This window comes from Ornithorhynchus anatinus, chromosome X1 (genome assembly GCF_004115215.2).
Source record: "Ornithorhynchus anatinus isolate Pmale09 chromosome X1, mOrnAna1.pri.v4, whole genome shotgun sequence".
Classification (NCBI taxonomy): domain Eukaryota; kingdom Metazoa; phylum Chordata; class Mammalia; order Monotremata; family Ornithorhynchidae; genus Ornithorhynchus; species Ornithorhynchus anatinus.
The window spans coordinates 92,923,137-92,937,001 of NC_041749.1; the positions used below are offsets into that span (position 1 = coordinate 92,923,137).

The following is a 13,865-nucleotide window of genomic DNA, read 5'->3' on the forward strand; positions in this document are numbered from 1 at the left end:
TTGGCAAGAAGGAGGTCACGGGTGACCTTAGAGAGAGCAGTCTCGGTAGAATGGAGGGGACGGAAGCCAGATTGGAGGGGGTCCAGGAGAGAATGGGAGTTAAGGAATTCTAAGCAGCGATTGTAGATGACTCGTTCTAAGATTTTGGAAAGGAAGGGTAGTAGGGAGATAGGGCGATAACTGGAGGGGGAAGTGGGGTCAAGAGCGGGTTTTTTTAGGATGGGGGAGATGTGGGCATGTTGCCTTGCCTTGTCTTATGCCTTGTCTTCTTGCCTGGTCTTATGCTGTTGAGTCGTCTCTGATCCATAGTCACTCCAAGGACACATCTCACGCCTCACCTTCATCTGCAGTCGTTCTGGTAATGTATCCATAGAGCTCTCTTGGTAAAAATATAGAGGTGGTTTACCATTGCCTCCTTCCGCACAGTAAACTCGAGTCTCAGCCCTCGACTCTCTCCCATGCCGCTGCTGCCCAGAGCAAGTGAGTTTTGACTTGTAGCAGAGATTGCCTTGCACTCGCTAGCCACTGCCCAAGCTAGGAATGGAATGGGTATGCCTCTGCTTGACTCTCCCTCCCATAGCTGAGACTGTTAGAGTACTGGAAACTCTCCAGGTGCAACCCTGAGAAGAGTGGGCTCTTCTAACCTAGCAATAGTTTCAACAAGTTGCACACAGTTGTATTGCATCACCCTTCCCTCCCAAGGGCTGCTAAAATTTGAGCAGATTTCACAGACGATTAAATATTTCAAAGGTTTTATTTTAAAAGACAATTTCAAAGACGCTGCTTTCATGGAGAATGAAAATGTAATCAAGCCAACTCCTGGTCCCATGGGAAATGTGAAGAATAAGTGCTGAGTTACAGCATCAGGACCCATAGTCAATTTCTTCTCCTGATTGTTTTTCAATAGCAGGAAACCCACCTTTTATAAATCTGTAATTTGACTTTTGGAAGAGAAAACAATTCACTTATGAAATGGTTCAACTGGACTGATAGTTCTTCGGTACCACTTGATTTCCAGTCAGAATTGCACTGCAGAGTGAGAACATTCAGCGTACACTGAAAATGTCGGCTATTTGGATAATTTATTTGCGAATAAAGTCCAAAATGAAATGAACATTTAGAAATGAGATTGAATAACAAGAAATAAGAAACAAATAAAATTGGCAGGTACTCAGCTGCCCACAGAGAAAAATGGGATTAACAGCCCATATCTAGAAAGTAATATTTGTGAATATACACCCACATATATTCGTGGTGTTTGTGTGTGTGTATACACGTGTGTGTAAAGATAGCCTTTATATCCACTGGAACCATACTGTTAGTGAAATTCAGCTATTGGTTTATGTACGTGGCAGTTTTTTCAATGCCAGTGCCACAGACTGTTAGCTCTTCAAGGGTGGAATAGCACCTACTTTGTAGACTATAAAACATCTACTACAGTGCCTTGTCCCCCTCTCAGGATCACACCTGGAGAGTTTCCAGTACTCCTCCAGTCTTAGCTACAGAAGGGAGAGTCAAGCAGAGACATACCCATTGCATTCCTTGCTTGGGCAGTGGCTAGAGAGAGGAAGACAATCTGCTACAAGTCAAAACTGTACTGGACAGCAGTGGCATGGGAGAGGGTCGAATGTGGAGACTCAAGTTAACTGCGTGGAAGAGAGCAATAGTAAACCACTTTTGTATATTTACCAAGAAAACTCTATGGATACACTACCAGAACGATTACAGATGGAGGTAGGGCATTCTGGGAAAGATGTGTCCATGGTGTCGCTATGGGTCCAAGTCGACTCAACAGCGTAAGTCAAGACAATGCCCTGCATACTTAGGGCACTCAGGAAATAATACCTGTTGATGAATGAACTGAAATAGTGCAAATATAATTATTTACAGACTGGTGCAAATATAATTATTTACAGGCTGACCTATGGGTTCAAAAATGGGGTTAGTGGTGATGGTGAGATTTTATGGGCTTGAACAATTGTGGCTGATGAAACTGGTGCATGACTGATATTTCCTCCTCTGTACTGATGGAGTCTCCCTTCGAGAATGATCGATGAGCCTTGGTCCAGAAAATTCAGAACTGAGAATCTGTAAAAGATACTGATTTTAGTGATAATGGTTTGTACAGAGACTTGCTCCCTTTGCTCCTCCCCCTCTCCCTGCCCCACAGCATCTATGTATATATCTGTAATTGTATTTAATTCTATTAATGTCTGTTCGTATTGATGTCTGTCTCCTCCCATGTAGACTGTGAGCTCATTGTGGGAAGGTATTGTCACTCTTTATTGCTGTATTGAACTTTCCCAAGTGCTTAAGTCAGTGCTCTGCACACAGTAAGCGCTTACTAAATACAATTGAATGAATGAATGAATGAATGCCCGTTCACTCATCCTTGCCAGTTGTGCTCTTGCTGGGGCCCAGAGTGCAAGGCACAAGTGGGTAGGCAGGGTTACAGTCCACTGTTAAGAGCACATCTTGGCCTTCAGTTGTACTATCCAAAGCACTTAGTACAGTGCCCTGCACAAGGTAAGTGCTCAGTAAATATGACTGACTGGTTGCGTTAAGAGCAGGGAACGTGTCTTCCAACTCCATTATATTGTACTTTCCCAAGCACTTAGTACAGTTCTCTGCACACAGTAAGCACTCAAGAAATATGATTGATTGATCTTGGGATTCTCATTGTCCTTAGGCAGAAAAGTCATGACAAGGAAAGAATTCCATCGGCCCCATAAATGTCATTCTAATAAGATTTTACCTGCAGTGATATACTGTACTCTCCCAAGGTGCTTAGTATGAACATAGTAAGTGCTCAGTAAATACTATGATTGGGAGTTCTGGGACCTGCTGGCACTCTGAGCGTGAACCAACCAGTCTACCACTGTAGGTCTCCATTTGTCACCAGTCCCATTCCTACCTTTCCAATACTGGGTAAGCTGTGGCAGTTTGCCACTCAGAACTGTATGCCTGGAGCAGTGGACTGCTTCTCCTATGAACTGTTGCCTAATTACTGTAATTATGGCATTTGTTAAGCGCTTACTCTGTGCTAAGCACTGGAAAGATACACATTTATGAACTTCGACACAGTCCCTGTCCCACATGGAGCACACAATCCTTCTCATTCTTATTTTACAAGTGAAGAAACTGAGGCCTAAAAAGGTTGCATGACTTGCCCAGTAAGCCAGTGACAGATCTGAAACTCGAACCCAGATCTCCCAACTTTCAGTCCCACAGTCTTTCTACTAGGGAGTGCTGTTTCCCTGGTGCTTATTTTGGCATTGTTATTTTATTTGGTTTTGTTGACTTAGCTTCTGACTGAAGTTCTTAATTCTTGGTTTCCTTCCTTTTCTGTCTTCTCCCATTTAGTCTATGAGCTCTGGGTGGGGCAGGGACCCTGTCTGATCCAATTATCCTCTATCTTGGACTTGGAACATAATACACACTTAATTACATACCATAACCAACTGGCTCACTGGTGACATATCTTCTCTTTCAACCAGAAAATGGTGAAAAAATGAAGCCCAATTTGCCAAGAAAATAGGGGCTAGGATCATAACTCTCTGTGGGTATGAGAAACTCCCAACATATCCCATAAACATAGTAGTGTGCACATTTAAGAGCTGCAATTTTGATTTGAATTTGTTCATGGAAGCCATGTTCAGCTCCTCTGGTTTGGCCATTTCGTTTAGATGATTTTGTCTTTGGCACGTACCATTAAGATGTGGCTTTAAGTTAGAGGGTGTGGAAATACTCATGGAAAAAGCAACTTAGTAGAACAGTACTGTTTTATATTCTAGACAGACTATTCTGTACTATAACCATATGTCTCACGGTGTATGTTTGGAGGGAAAAATGGGGGACCTACAAGCATGGGAACAAAACGTTTCATTTTCAGTTTATAACAGTCAGAGCTTCAGTGGGTAGGTTGGGCTGCATATTTATCTTTTCATGGAGAAGTAGCATGCAGAAATAATCCATGGGAAGATGAAAATGCAATGATCTGGAAGGTAGTTTTATGTTCTGGGATTGGTTTGTTGAGATTTATTGCTTCAGGTCTGCTGCAACATAAACAAAGCGTGTCTGGCCATGCCGCTGGATGTGCTACAGCCAGAAGTGTTTTATGCCAGCAAGTATGGAACCCGCTTTCTCCCTGCAATTTACAAACAGAAGGACTCAGTGTTTCAACTGGCTCTCTTCCCTACCTTCCCAACCCCCTACTTTGCTGTGGCTACACCAACTTCTAAATGATATGCAATTAACTGGACTGAGCGTAAACCCAATACAGCCCTCTCTAGATAGGTTGGGTTCTGATGGTCGGTTCATGTGGAGAAAGCTCACATTCCCAAAGACACACTTCAGCATTGCTCACAGAGTTCAGTGGCTTAGTATTTTAAAATCACTTCTGTCAATTACTGACTGTGTTTGTTTAAGGGCAGTGCATGCTAAGCATAATAGTGAGCCATTCACAGAGTGGAACTAGATCCTGTTTCCCACTGGACCCACCTCCTTTAAGGAAAATTCAAGTGGTCCACTGTTTCTCACAGCTCTGAGGACTGGGTTTACTCTGGGGCCAAGTAATGTTGGTCATACATTTACAAAACTCTGTAGTGATTCTTGGCTTCCCAACTAATGGTTTCAACTTCCTTGGTCGCCTTCCATCTCAACAAAACCCAAAGTGAATGAGGGAGAATGAGCCAGGAGAGACAAGCAGAATAGAAACGGAAACAGGAGGAAACATGTTCCTTGCCCTGAGGTGGTTGATCTTCTTACAGAGGGGCAGTTTCAGTGGGAAGTTCTGGTTTGTGAGAAATATTACACTACCCTTTCATATAGGTGGATTGAGGAGGTATGGTTGTGTAGAAGGGTATTGTTTAAATAATATGAGGTAAATAATTTCAGATGCTCCTAGCCTATGGGAATCAGTCAGTGAATAGTATTTATTGAATGTTAATGTGGGCAGAGTACTGTACCAAGGTTGTGGGAACGTTCAATACAATAGACTTGGTAGACATGATCCCTGCCCTCATGGAGCTAATAATCTAATAAGGGAGACAGACATTAAAATTAATTACAGCTAGGGAAGCAGCCGAGTATAAGGATAAGTACATAGGTGCTGTGTAACTGGGGCAGGTGAGTAATAATAGTAATAATAGTATTTAAGTGCTTAGTTCGTGCCAGGCACTGTACTAATTGCTGGGGTAGATAAAAGATAATAAGGTTAAACACAGAACCCGTCCCACATGAGCCTCAAAGTCTAAATAGATGGGAGAAGAGGTATTGAATCCTCAATTTTGAGATGAGGAAACTGAAGCACAGAGGAGCTTGGTGACTTTTGTTACATCACAGGCAAGTAAGTGTGTGAGCTAGGATTAATCAACCATATTTATTGAGCATACTGTGTGCAGAGCACTGTACTAAGCACTTGGGAGAGTACAGTGTAAGAGACATGGTAGACATTGTTCCCTGACCATAATGAGCTTACCCCAGCTCCTCTGACTCTCAGGTCCATACTCTTTCCACTAGGCTACAGTGCTTCTCAAAGTATCAAAGTGCTTTATTAAGTGGTATTCACCTAAAAAGATACCTGTTGATTAAATATTGGATGTCTTTGGGTAAGGTCAATAAATACACTTTATTCTGGGATTTGAATAATCCACATTAACTATATGCAAAGTCATTTGGAAGGGTGAAGTCCTGGCCTGTTTAGAACCAGACAGTAGGTCAGTTCTTGCCAAATCTCTGTGTGAGAACAATCTTTTTGAGAAAGAGACTCTGGATAACAAACATAAACAAGTAAACTTCTAAATTGAACCTTACTATGACTTCAAGCACAGGACCGAAGAATGGGAAATGACAACTTCCCTTGCAAAATTCCCTTTCCAGTTTCCTGCAAATTGCTGCATTTTTAAAAGTTAGGTTTCTCTCATGCCACAGAACCATTGTTTTTCATGATGGCTATCTTTGTACTCTCCAATTTATTCATGATGTAAAAAAGAATAAGACTTTGTTCATAACTTAAAACCCATGATTGATATTTGTTTTGTCTGTTCAACAAATTTGCTAATAGTCTCCTGAAATTCCAAAAAAGAAAGTCCAAGCTAATGCTTAATTGTCACTGAAGACTAATAAGACATCCTTTCTGAACAACCACTTCATTATATCCCTGCCAAAAAGCAAGTCCAGGATTCTCTGGGTATCCCTCTATGTTCACTTCCCTGGGGAGTAGTAGAAATCACTTTTTACATATGAGTAGAGCGGGAGATTATGTGGGGCAAATGAGGCTATTTCCCCAGTTTCACAATCAATCAATCAATCAATAGTATTTGTTGAGCACTTACTATTTGCAGAGCACCACACTAAGCACTTGGGAGAGTACAATATAACAGAATTTGTAGACATGTTCCCTGCCCTTTATGAGCTCACATGAGGCCCTGTCTTGGCATGAAGCTTAGGACCCACCAGCCAGGAAACAGGCCAGGGCAGTAACTGCATGAGCACCATCTTTTCAGTGTCCTCAGAATAAGAGTCAGGTGACCTAAATTCCAGAGGCACAAAGCTGGATGAGGGTTGGAGGCATACTGCAGAAAAGGGGTGGGGTAAAAGTGAGGTGGGGGGAAGGATAGGAGAACAGAGAAAGATAAAGGGGAGAAAGGGGCAAAAGGGAAAGAAGAGAGGAGGAAAAGAGAAAGAAAGAAGATGAAAGAAGAGAAATGAGAAAAGGAGATGGGGAAAAAGAATGGATGGGAGGGATCAATCAATGAATCAATAGTATACACTGAGCACTTACTGTGTGCAGAGCAATGTACTAAGCACTTGGAAGAGTACAACAGAGTTGGTAGGCGTGTTCCCTGTCCACAGGGAGCTCACAATATAGAAGGATGACAGTAAACTCCTTTCCTCCTTGATTGTGTCTAGTTTACCTCTGACCTCTCACCCAAGTCCTGCCTCTGACCTGGAATGCTATCCTTCTTCATACCCGACATACACTTACTCTCCTTGCCTTCAGAACCTTATTGAAGACATCTCCTCCTAGAGACCTTCCCTGACTAGGGCCTCCTTTCCTCTTCTCCGCCTCCCTTCTGCATCACCCTGACTTGCTTCTTTTATTCATCCCCCCTTCCAGCCCCACATCACTTGTACTGGTAATTTATTCATTTATATTCATCTCTGTCTCCTCCTCTAGACTGTATGCTCATTGTGGGCAGGGAATGTGTCTGTTTACGGTTATAATGTACTCTCCCAAGTGCTTAATACAGTGCTTTGCATGCAATAAGCACTCAATAAATGCAGTTGACTGATAGGAGATCGGACACAATCAGTGTCCCATAGGGGACTTACCGTCTAAGAGTTAAAAAGGCCAGTTGTTTTATCCTCATTTTACAGAAGAGGTAATTGAGGCATAGAGAAATTAAGTGACTTATCCAGGGTCACATTGCAGGCAAATGGAGGAGCCTGGGATTAGAACCCAGCCTAATGAACCTATGCCTGAATGCTCTGGATAGGCAATGACTTAGATTGCCTGGTAACGATACAAAGTTTTGCTTTGATTTAGTGGAGAACAAAGAACTTCTGTACATAATTTTTAAAAAGCCTTCACTGTTGCTTTTCCCTCCCTTCCTCTCCCTTTTCCTTCCTTTCTTTATGAAGTAGACTGAGTCATTAAACAATGTGTGTTTTATGAAACCCAGTCCTAATGGTTGGAAGGAGCAGACTGATTGTCAAAGATAACAATACTGAGCTCCTTCAGACTGTTGTCATTATTGACTTTCTGACACTTGTCTCTTCTGCCGTACATCTTATTGGTTACCACAAGCCATTGCTTGTAAAACAGTAGACTCCAGGAGAAAGGCATGATTAAGGTGGGTGGATTTATAAAGCAAAATAACCTCCATGCTTTCAGGACCTCTCATTCCCATATCCCTCAATCCAGTCAGCAGTTTGCAGGCATCAATCCCTTTTTAGCATGCAAATTATTTTACTTTTTGGACAAAGCCCAAGGAAATGGACAAAGCCCAAGGAAATGAGTGTAATTCCGGTTCTATGTAGAACAGATCAGGGCAGTGACTACCTTAGTTGCATGAGTTATTTTTTGCATTTCAAAAGAGCAATTTAATGGCAAGCTTCCAAATATGGAGACTGCCACACAATCTTTTTCCTAAACAAAAGTTTTAGTAGACAATTTTTGTTTGGAATTTGATGCAGAAATTTCTCCAGTGCTTTCCTTTAAAATTGATGCGCAAGTGAAATGATCGAGAATGTCGTTAATCTTGAATTTCATACCCAGATTGAGATCATTTTGGAAAGCCCCGCTAAACTAAAAATTGAGGTCCCACAAATGAGGAAATAGCAGTAGGTACAGCTGCTGCTGCCGCCTCCCTAAATGGTCACTTTTGAGTGGCCGCAATTCCTGGTGCAGATCCTGTAGGCTCCGATAGAGTCCTGAAATTGGCGAGCCAGTGACAGGACTAACAGCAGCTATAGTTTCATGATTTGCTGGCCACGATCTTGCCACGATCTTGCTGCCAATGAGCTCTGTAATGTGTTAGCCACTGATGACTGCTTGATTTTCAGCCTCCTCTGATGCCTAAAAGCTGCCTTAGGAATTCCAGTTGGTCAACAGTGATAGCTGTGGCAGCGAGCAATGGCAGCAGCTATATGTGCTGTTGGTTCGGTTACCCTCACCTTTTGCTGTAGCTACTTTTGCTTTGCTTTGTGATGAGAGCATGCGTGCTTTTAAGTGTGTGTCTGAGTGAGGGAAGTGTGTGGGCACCCAGACAACTCTGTAAGCCTATCAGACACCTCTTATGTAAATCTCATGCCTGTCGCATCCCCAAGAGCAAAGTCTGGTTATTGTCTTACCCAGAAAGAGAAGCTAGGGAGCCAGGGAAGTCAGGATGGGAAAGTTTAACAAGTGGGCTCTGAGAAAGGCTGAGAACAGAGACTTTGGTGAGGCTGACAACTAGGGGCAAAAAGCTGAACAGTTATTGATTTTAAGACTACACTTTTGCATACATAATTACCAGGACCCCAGACAGTCACCAGAGAAGAAAAATTGCCATGATATGTTTTTCTGGAGGTTGAAAAATGGCCTTTCGTTTTGAAACAAGTTCAATTCTGTGAAAAACAAGGCTGGTGCCTCCCAGTTAAATAGCCTTTGGATTTTGTTTGCTGAAAGACTCCTTTGCCAGCCTTGTCAATCTAAAGAAATTTGCTCAGGCTTGTCTCAAGGGGAAGAGACTAGGAAATGTATCAATAGACCTCTTTTATAAGAAGCCCTCTAGTCACTGAGCTGTAACTTGGCCTAAAACCACTGTGACTTTCAAGTTCAAATACACACAAAATGCCTGTTTTCTAAAGGCTTCTGTGCTTCAGCTTTCATTGTACATGGCCAAAGGAATTTATAAGTCCAGTAAAGAAAACTGCTGCTCCAACAATAATACATTGGTCATTTGGTCCTTATTCATTACCGTGTCTGAACAATAGCTCTTTAGAAGGGTTCTGATTTCTATGATCCTAGTAGTGCACGTTGAAAGCAATCGTCCAAACCACAACATTTTTCATCACTCATTACTTATTACTTCATGTGAGTGGATGCAGGGTAGTGCAGTAAACCTGTAGGTGTGGAATTTGAAGCAATTTCACCACCTTCTCTCACACCTTTTTCCCTTGCCATATTATTTTATTTCATGTGTCCACTGACCTTGGCTTTGCAAGGGCATTTAATTTAGGATACTGAAGATGGTGAGTTGAATAAGCTCCTAGTGCGATGAATCAAGTTTGCTCTTTTCTACAGTGTTCTGGTTATCAAGGGTCAGCTTGATGTATGTTGTCTCCCTTGATCTTCCACTGCAGTGGGAGGGACTGACAGACATCTGCCCTCGGCATCTCTCAGTGACTGTTCATGAGGGGATAGGAAAGAGGAGGAAGAGTTGTTTTTCGTTTTTTTTCATGGCTAAGTGCTTACCACGAGAAGCAGCTTGGCATAGTGAATAGAGCACAAGTCTGGGAGTCAGAAATAATGGGTTCTAATCCCAGCTCTGCCATATGTCTGCTGTGTGACCTTGGACAAGTCACTTCACTTCTCTGTGCCTCAGTTACTTCATCTGTAAAATGGGATTGATCCCAGACTAGGCCCCCCTTTTTTCTGCTCTCCCTCCCTCTCCATTGCCCCTAGTTGCTCCCTTTGCTCTAACCCCCTCCCCGTCCCACAGCACTTGTGTATGCCTGTACATATTTATACTTATAAACATACTCAAGAAGCAGCGTGGCTCAGTGGAAAGGGCCTGGGCTTGGGAGCCAGAGGTGATGGGTTCTAATCCCAGCTCCACCACTTGTCAGCTGTGTGATTTTGGGCAAGTCACTTCACTTCTCTGGGCCTCAGTTACCTCATCTGTAAAATGGGGATGAAGACTGTGAGCCCCATGAGGGACAACCTGATCACCTTGTATCCCCCCAGCGCTTAGAACAGTGCTTTGCACATAGTAAGTGCTTAACAAATACCAACATTATTATTATTATTATATTTATTTTTTATTAATGATATGTGTATATCTATAATTCTATTTATTTATAATGATGCTACTGATGCCTGTTTACTTGTATTGATGTCTGTCTCCCCACTTCTAGACTGTGAGCCTATTGTGGGCAGAGACTGTCTCTATTTGTTCCTGGATTGTAGTTTCCAAGCTAAGTCTTAATACAGTTCTTTGCACACAGTAAGTGCTCAATAAATATGATTGAAGGAACGAATGAATGTGGGACAGGGACTGTGTCCAAGCTGATTTGCTTGTATCCAGCCCAGTGCTTAGTACAGTACCTGGCACATAGTTAAGAGCTTAACAAATACCAGAATGTTCCAAACACTGTTCTAAGCACAGGGTTAGATATAAAGTCATCAGGTTGAACACAGTCCTTGTCCTATATGGGACTCACAGCCTGGGGGGGGGGTAAATTTAATCCCCATTTTACAAATGAGGAAGTGAAATGAGATAAAGAGTGCCAGAGAAACGTGATGGTGCAGGTAAAGGAATTTTGGGTTCACTAAAACTTTTAAGAGATACTTGCCAGTCAAACTTCTTGCCAGTTAATGTTGGTCTTTAATAGGGCTTTGAATAGATCCACAAATTAACTGAGCCCTGTGAAATATTCCTGGAATTTTTGCATTTACTTATCTTTCTCTAGTTTTTTCAGGCCTTTCCTTTCCCTTCTAAGAGAAGGCTGTGTTTCAGCTCCTGCTACCCCCCCTCTGGCTCCTGCCACTCTGTGTGATCTGGGTCAGGGTTTGCATCAACAATGGCAACTCAGGGGACCATGGGATACAGGCCTCTGCCCGCTGTTTGCTCATGGAGTCAGTCTTTCCCCACGGTCTCAGACCCAGTTCTTTGGTGCAGCAGAAGTTTAAGGTTCCTGGCCTGCAGTCTCCTGGTAAGGTCCAGCTCAGGGATCTCCCAGAAGGCCCCTCCATGGAAGCACAAGCAGCATGGGAGGGAGTATTATTGTCGTTGTTCTTCTTTTTCTTATTATTATATTTGTTAAGCATTTACTGTGTGTCGAGCACTGTTTCAAGTGTTGGGATAGATCCAAGATAATCAGATTGGACTGAATCCCTGTTCCACACAGGGCTCACAGTCTAAGGCAGTGTAATGAGCCTTCACTTACTTAAGGGCCAGCCTTTCCCAGGGGAAAGTCGATGTCAGGATATGTTTTCTAGTGTGCTGGCCTAGACTCAAGGAGATGGCCCCTTGGAAGGGCAATGGTTCACATTTTGTACATGGGGAGGGAAATTGAGGTATGTGGTTCCAAACTCAGAAAATGTGTTTTCACTCCATATTTGGGTTAGAACCTGGCAGAATTGGGGAATGTTCATTCATTCATTCATTCTATCATATTTATTGAGTGCTCACTGTGCAGAGCACTGTACTAAGCTCTTGGGAAAGTACAGTACACCAATAAACAGTGACATTCCCTGCCCACAACGAGCTCACAGTCTTAAGACAATATGAGTCTGAATACAATGTGATGTTTTGTTGGAAGAAATGATTGTGGGCATGTGCAAAGCAACAAATACGGGATGAGAGTTACAATGTGAATTTTCCTTGAGGTGGGGTTCTTCAGGAACCCAACTCCACATTGTTGGAAAACTATTTTGCCTTTACCTTCATCAAAGGTGAAATTAAGATGGTCAGTGCTTGCAACATTTTTCTTGGAGAGTACCATTTTCAGAGAACTTCAGAGAATACCATATTCAGTGGCAAAGAAAAGTTGAAGTCTGAGAGGGAGAGCATGGAGATTTTTCTTTCATCTGCTTTAAGGGACAGATGCCTGCACCATCACGAGGTGACCAACAACAATTGGTAAATGGCATTCTCATCTTCTTCCCCCATCTTACCTCTACCAATCAATGGAGGTGTCTCCAGGGGAGAAACAAGGAATACTATCTGGCATGGACTGGAATGTCTTCCAGGGGGAGGGGGCTATTCTGTGAACTCACTGTAGGCAGGGAATGTGTCTACCAATTCTGTTATATTGCACTTTCCCAAACACTTAGTACTGTACTCTCCACACAGTAAGCACTCAGCCTCTCCTTCTCCAACTCCCCCAGACTCACCAGAAAGGGAGGAGGCATCGGCTTCCTTCTCTCACCACGATGCCGCTTCCACACTATCCCTCCTCCCCCTTCCTTCTCCTTCCCCTCCTTTGAAGCCCATATCATTCGCCTCTACCACCTCCTCCAGATCCTTGTGGCCATCATCTACCGCCCTCCTGGTCCCACCTCCGATGTCTTCAACCACCTTGACCCCTTTCTCACCTTCCTTCTCTCTGCCCACTCTGATCCTCGGAGACTTCAACATCCACATGGATGTAGCCGGTGACTCCTCTGCCGCCCGCCTGCTATCGCTTCTCGATTCTGCCAACCTCCTGCTCCACCACACCTCGCCCACTCACCAACTTGGTCACACCCTTGATCTCATCATCTCCCACCGCTGCACTATCTCCTCCCTCACCAACTCTGAAATCCCTCTCTCGGACTATAATCTTTTCACCTGCCTCCTCTCTCACACTCTCTCCCCCTGCAAATCTGTATTACCCCCCCACAGAGACCTCTGCTCTCTTGATCCCATCCATCTCTCCAAAAGCATCTCTCCCCACCTTGCCTCCCTATCCTCTCTTCCCACTCTCGATGATCAGGTTACTGCTCTCAACTCCACCCTCTCTACTCATCTCAACCCCCTTTCCCTCCGCTGCTCTCGCTTCACTAACCCACAGCCCTGGGTCTCTGCCTCTGTCCGCCTCCTTCGCTCTTATGCTTGAGCTGCTGAGTGATGCTGGCAAAGGTCCAAGCACCAAGCCAACCTTATCCATTTCAACTTTATCCTTTCCTGCCTTAACTCTGCCCTCTCCTCCGCTAGACAAAACTACTTTTCTTCCCTCATTGACGCCCATGCCCGTCACCCCTGCCAATTGTTCCGGACCTTTAATTCTCTCCTTAGACCCCCTTTCCTCCCCCTCCCCATCCCTCACCCCCAACGATCTGGCCACCTACTTCATCACAAAAATTAACACAATCAGGTCTGAGCTCCCCAAAGTCACCCCTCCTTCTTCTGCCTCCCCCCCTTCCCAACCCTCTCCCCTACTTTCCCATCCTTCCCTGCAGTATCCTCAGAGGAGATCTCCTCCCTCCTCGCAAGTGCCACCCCCTCCACCTGTGCTTCAGACCCCATTCCCGCTCACCTTATAAAAACCATCGCCCCTTCCCCCCCTCCTCCTTAACTTCTATCTTTAACCGCTCACTCTTCAGTGGCTTCTTCCCCTCTGCCTTCAAACATGCCCCTGTCTCCCCCATCCTAAAAATACCCTCTCTCAACCCC

General features: G+C 43.8%; 1 non-coding gene across 1 annotated transcript; it reads right to left on the bottom strand.

The window, feature by feature from the left end:
* Positions 1-490: 490 nt before the first annotated feature.
* Positions 491-630, bottom strand: LOC114807153. Its single transcript, XR_003755206.1, has one exon. It is a non-coding gene; the product is annotated as a small nucleolar RNA SNORA7 (small nucleolar RNA).
* Positions 631-13,865: the final 13,235 nt, after the last annotated feature.